Source organism: Heterocephalus glaber, unplaced genomic scaffold, assembly GCF_053883595.1.
Source record: "Heterocephalus glaber isolate CG9 unplaced genomic scaffold, H.glaber_assembly_v1.0 deba00000896, whole genome shotgun sequence".
NCBI lineage: Eukaryota > Metazoa > Chordata > Mammalia > Rodentia > Bathyergidae > Heterocephalus > Heterocephalus glaber.
In genome coordinates, this window is record NW_028258170.1 from 4,280,382 (window position 1) to 4,287,053 (window position 6,672).

At 38.3% G+C, this 6,672-nt stretch overlaps 1 long non-coding RNA gene across 1 annotated transcript; it reads right to left on the minus strand.

Moving 5' to 3' along the window:
* Window positions 1-279: 279 nt before the first annotated feature.
* Window positions 280-5,669, minus strand: LOC110346544 (uncharacterized). Its single transcript, XR_002390655.2, has 3 exons — window positions 5,487-5,669; window positions 1,693-1,840; window positions 280-1,019 (listed from the first exon to the last, which is right to left on the minus strand). It is a non-coding gene; the product is annotated as an uncharacterized LOC110346544 (long non-coding RNA).
* Window positions 5,670-6,672: the final 1,003 nt, after the last annotated feature.

Sequence of the window (6,672 nt, forward strand, 5' to 3'; positions counted from 1 at the left end):
CTGACAACTTGTAAATGTTCTAAAAATTAACATTATGTAAGTTCCTGGCAGCATAGAGTGGCCACATCAGCTATGGAAGATGAAAAGTTCATGTGGTGACCAGATGGGCAGGAACGTGGTGAAGGAGATCCCACCCTGGACTTTTCCAGTCACTTACAGACAAGAGGAAAACTAACTCATCCACTGAACAGGACCATGTTACCAATAAATGGACACAGATGAACAGAGCTCCTAGCACAGTGTGCCGGAGACAAAGACCACTGCCAACAATTTGTGCAATACTCAGTTTTATTATTTGAAAAAACATATGAACTTGTAGCTCCTGACTGACTTGGGCAAGGACATCCAGGCAAGTCCTCAGGTCCATAGATGCTTGACAATGGGAAGCTGGAGAATTCTGATTCACTGGGCACCAACCTGCTTTCTTTCATAAACATGCTGTTGGCTGTACAGTGCATGCTGGAAAGTGGAAAAGGCTTTCTGCTATGCTATAGCTTTGTAAATGGAATAAGCTTATGGTTTTGCAAAGTAAATAATCAAAACTCTGCAGCGTGTTGGGTGTGAGTCACATTATTTAGCTAAAGCCTTTCCCTCTCTGTGTACTTGAGCCAAGGTAATTTGGGTTCAGTGTATGAATTATAATGAGTTCTGAATTAGTAAGATCCAAACTTAAAGTATTTTATGATGAAAGGATGCATATTAAGATAATTAGAACCATAACACAAAAGCTAATTAGAACACCTGAGGTATGAAGAATACTAAAGCTCTTGTTAGAGTGAAGAACTCATGAAGTTCATTGCCGGTTTTTGTTTCTTTCTATGTCTCTGTGTCTTTCTCTGTGTCTGTCTGTCTGTCTGCCTTTCTCTCAGAGACGGCCTCACTGTACAGTTCAGACTGGCCTTGAGTTCACTGTGTTACCAAGGCTGGCAATAAAATCATAGCATTCCTGGGCCAGGGATTTAGTTCAGTGGCACCACACCTGCCTGGCAAGCACAAGGTCCTGAGTTCGATCCCTGGTACTGAAAAAAAAAAAAAAAGGAACAAAATCACAGCAATTCTCCTGCTTCATCCTCCCAAATGCTGGGATTACAGGCATGTACCACCACCCCTGGCTTGTCATTGCCCTTACTAGACAGAACCAAGGCCACTACAAATTCCTACTATGGTTGCTGAAGGTATAATCTTCATAATTGTACCAAGTTGCATAACATTTTCCCCAAACTGCTAACAGCATTATTGAATAGGGCCAGAGATTTAGCTCAGTGGTTCTGCCACCTGTCTCACAAGCGCAAGGTCCCAAGTTTGATCCCCTCCCCAGTACCAAAAAAAACAAAAACAAGAACCCAGCATTACTGAATAAAGGAATAAAACGTCCAAATGCATCAGAATAGACTGAATTTTTTATAATCTTCTCAAATAATTTCTAAATAACCTAATTTCACAGAATAATTTTGCTTACTAAATATAATAAGGCAAAACCATTTTATTCTGCAATATCTGAAATCAAATCTTTATCAAAACATTTCTAAATCTGCACCTCTTATTTGAGCCAAGACTTTCAGCAATTGTGAACAATACCAGTGCTTTTCAGTTTATCTTGATTAGTTCTGCAGTTAGAGCATTCTGAATTTTAAATGATGAATAATGTTACTACAGTAGAATTTAGCTAAACCAGGTCCTTGTGCAAAGCACCTTTTCTTTTCTTCACATGTTTTCCTTATATATAGAAGATACTGGATTATGATGTAAGGAGCCAGGGTTCTGGAATTAGCTTCTTATTTGAGCACCAGCTTGGCCACTGAACAAATACTGATTACTATCTGTGCTTCAGTTTTCTTGCCTGTAAAATAGAGATGTTAGTGCTTAGTATCATTCACAGGACTACTGCATTAAAAATACACCCTAGGCATAATCAGTAAATCACTCTCATTAGTTATTCTCATTATCCTCATGTTGCTTTCGGTTTACATCTTTAATCATGAAGTCCAGTCTTACAAATATTGCTGAATTAATACAATTATTATTTAATACTATGATTGTTGAAAACTGAATTTGGTAAGAGTAACATTTTTACAAGAAAGACAATGGACTTACCTAAATATACAGTCAGGTATTTTGAGTGCAATATAATTACCCTAGCAAAATTTGATGTCTTTATTAATGCATATAAATTGCAAAAATTAATGGGTTGTGAAACTTTCATACGTACATACAGCATGGTTTTATTGCATCAGGGTGGAATGTATACACCACTGCTCTGCTGGGACACACACCTACCAGGATTGTAAACTCTCAGCACCAGTAAGGAATCAAAGCAGTGGCATTTGAAATAAAGGAAGGCATGGGTAGGGAATGTAGCTCAGTGCACAGTGCCTGCCTGGCAAGCATGAGGTCCTGAGTTCAATCCCTGGAATCAAAACAAGGAAAGAAGACAGTTTATTTGGAAAAGGGAGGAAAAGAGAAGATACCAGGCACTAGAAAGGCGAATACCTCCAAACCCTTGTCCCTGGCTTTTTAAATTTAGGATTGATTTTTTTCTATCTCCCATGTGGGCACCTGGAAATTGTTGCCATCTGATTGACTCTCTAGCTGTCTTTGACCCTAACTCAGACACCTCGGCCTGCATTCTTTTTGGCCATTTGATTCATTCCTGCTTCTTTGTAATGGATAAGTGTATTGGGGGAAGCCTTATAGAAAGGTAGCTTAGTGTTAATGATTAAATAAAGGGGACATGTGTGTATCTGGTATAGTATGATGCTAAAGTGAGAATATACATATATTTTTACATGTATAGGTGTGCGTATCTTTTACATGTTAAATAAGGGTCCTTAGGTGTCTTCCCCTTGTCCCCTTTGCATGTTATCAGAGGTAGAGAGTGGAGCTGATCTTTTATGTTTCTAGCTTCCTACAGGCTTTGTTACCTCTTTCTAAAAAATACATATCGTGATTACATAACCTGGCACATTTCTGGGTCTGGTTTCTCTCTCCTTCTTTGTCTTTCTACTTGCTCTAACTGTAGAGTCTAACTGTAGAGTCTAACTGTAGAGTCTAACTGTAGAGGCAAAAGCTGCTTTATCCAGATTCCCTATTAAGTTTTTTGTTTGTTTGTTTGCAGGGATCGAACTCAGGACCTTGTGCTTGTGAAGCAGATGGTGGAACCACTGAGCTAAATCCCAGGTCCCCCTATTAATTTTTTAAAGAAAGACTATCTTTGCCCTGCCTAGGAGCCGTCTTTTCCTACAGTTTGATTGTATCCATTCTTCCCACTAACTACCCCTCCCTTTTAAAACAAAATATAAAAAGCAAAATATATTACAGCACATGTCACTCAGGTAGTGGCATTATAATGCTAATTTTAAAGAAATTCATTTTTTAAATTTATTTATTTTTGGAACCAGGGATCAAACTCAGGACCTTGTGCTTGCAAGGCAGGCAGCAGAACCACTGAGCTAAATTCCCAGCCCTCATCTGTATTTATAAGATAATTTTTAGAAACTATAGCTTCATTCAGAGAAGCAAGACTTGCTAAAATTAACTATCAAATTAGTTAACATTCTGTAAGACTGGATATCATCCTGTCTTTCAATTGTTTAAATTTTCTCTAGGACATCATGAAACTTTACAACAGGAATGCATGTTCTGCTAATGTACCATATGATATATATTCTTAAATTCTTCTTCTAAAACATATTTATTTATAGTATAATAAAATGTAGCCAAAATAAAATTTTTCCTGGATTCCAAAGGAGTTGATATCTGACTACAAATGTGTAGTAGGGACACTAACATGCTAAACATAATCCTAAGAGAGATGTCCGTGACTGATTAAGTATTGTTAAACAAGGGTTGCAAGAGGCTTTTTGTTTGGACTGTTCTTCTGTACTGGTCCTAGCAGGCCAGACCAAATGGAGTCACCTATGTTAAGAGCCACATGATCAAACTGAAACTTTAAGGAAGCAGGTAGATCCCCAAAAAGAGCAGTTTTTCCTGAAAATAACAAATTCAGAGCAATAAATCAGAAGGAGCCCAATCTTCCAAGGTCATCATAATAAATAAGTTCTTGGTGCTTGAACCCTCATAAGAAAGTTGACCTAGAGTAGTCTGATATTAACCAATCTGCTTTTTGGGGGGTTAATGTTTCTTGTTCCTGATAAGAGAACATGCATGAGAACTTGCTTTAGTGATAATAGAAATTAAAACTGTGGCAACAGCATGAATCCATAGCCAAAACATTAGAGGGCCAGGGATTTAGCTCAGTGGTTCCAGCACCTGCCTCGCGATCACAAGGTCCAGAGTTCGATCCCCAGTATCAAAAAACAAACAACCCCCCCCCCAAAATGAAATAGAAGAATGAATTTAGGAACAACAGAGGTTAAGAGTAGGAAAAATGTATTGAGAGAAAGATAGCTTTTGATAAGAGAGACAGAAGGGGGACTAGAAAGTGGGTTGCCTGCCCACCCCACTATTATAAGATGTTTTACAGGGCAAAGCCATGAGATGAGGTGGGTACAAAGTGGACAAAGATCCAGCAGAAAATCACAAGATGGGCATGAGGTGGGGCAAAACCATAGTCAACCAATAAGATTACAAGTACAGTCACCCAGGTGATATTGATTAAATGGGGATCAAATAGGAAAACAAGTCATGTAGGAGGAATTTCCAGAAGGGAAATGGGCTAGGGAGATTGATGCCTATTTAGAAAATCAATCACTGCTATTCATCTATAGGGGAAGTAGGTAAGTGCAGTACCTCTTCTCTTTTTATAATGCTAACCAGTGAATGTGCCTCAATTGTTTATGCTGAGGGCCCAGTTGTATCTAGCTGCCTTATAATAATTTCTAACTAACTTAGCTATCTGCAATTATGTGATATAGACTTTCATGAAAAAAATAGAATATATAGATAGGAAGTCTTTAAAGTATAGATATTTAGCAGAAATTCCTAAAAATTCTACTGTAGGGAAAGCTAGCTCCTAGACACGAAAAGGATAGGCATTATTAAAAATCAATAGGAAATCTTACTAAAAAAAAGACCCCAAAAAGCGCCAGATAACAAAATTACCATAAAAATTTATCAAAAAGAGTTAATAAAAGAAAAAAAGCTCAAAATATAAAGGACCAGAGTAACCAGCCACCCACCTCTGATAAAATGCAAAGGAGACAAAGGGAAGGCACCAGAAGACACACACACTTACACATGTATATGCATATTCTCACTTTAGCATCACTATATTACTCCACCAGATACACAAATGTTCCCTTTACTTATTAACTCTAAGCTACTTTTCTGTAAGGCACCCCCACTTATCCATCACACACACACACACACACACACAGAAAATCAAATGCCCCTCCCAAAAAATATAGACAGCCAGAGAGCCAACCAGATGGCGACAATTTCCAGGTGCCCCCATGTAGTATGGGAAAAATCACTAGTCCTAAATAAAAGGAGCCAGGGACAGGGGCAGAGTAGGGGGAGGTATTCACCTTTCCGATGCCCCTTGATCTTCCAGAGTAGCTGTCTGTCTTCTCTTTTCCCATCCTTTTCCAAGTAAATGTCTTCCTTTCCTTTAAACTCCACCTCTCTAATTCCTTACTGGTGCTGAGAGTTTACCATCCTGGTAGCAGTGCATTCCAGAGGAGCAGCGGAGTGTACATCCCATCCAACACAACACTTCATAATAAATTACAGAAATTGGAGTTCTGTAACTTTGTCCCTTGCGGTTTTCAAATATTTCTGCAATTGAAAACATTTCCAACTGAAAGTGTTTCATCAAGCCGGGTGTGGTGGCGCAAGCTTGTAATCCCAGCATTGGGAGGCTGAGGCAGAGGATCCCCCCAACTTCAAAGCCAGCCTGGGCTACACAGTGAGACCCTGTCTCAAAAACAACCCCTCCCCAAGAAAAGAGCTTCATCAAAGAATTCATTTTAAGTTTCTATCATATATGGTAAAATTCTCCAAAGCTTGTAATGACTATGAATTACTAGAACTTGTCTCAAGTCAGTGCATATCTCTAATCCAGTTGTACTATATAGTCTTGTTGAACCATAGATTCAAAACAAACAATTATAGCATAGTGATTATAAAAATTAAGCACACATAGCTTCTTATTTTTGATATAAACAAGTGTAGCTGAGCCCACGTGCATCTAGGAGTTAGAATTATCTCCATGTAGAATGCAATGTTTATTGAAAAATAATAATTTTAAAAGTGGCAATACTCATGTGTATGTCAAATTTCCGTAACTGCAGCAATTGGTTAACACTTGGGCCAACAAAAATGTTGTTTTTGTTTTTCCAGAGTAATAGTATCACTGAAGCTGTTTGGAATTGTCAGTATATAGTGATGATAAAAATTTTATTGTTTATTCCTTTTAAATTTTCAACACACAATGCACTCCCTCGTTGCCTGTCTGGGTGAAGTACCCTACCATCCATCCTAGGTGTGGCACTGACCTGAGGAGAATAGCGAGGCAAGCTGAAAAGTACCGCTCACATCCTCTTAACCAGCAGGCCAATTATTTCTGGAATAAAGAGATTACAAACACTGTAAGAAGAATGAAGTGGCTTGTTGATTTATTTCTAGAAATATTCATAAGATGTATATATTATGGTCCTTATGATCCCTCCTGCTCCTTCTGTAGGCTTGCTTGAATCCTTCTGTATGAACTTC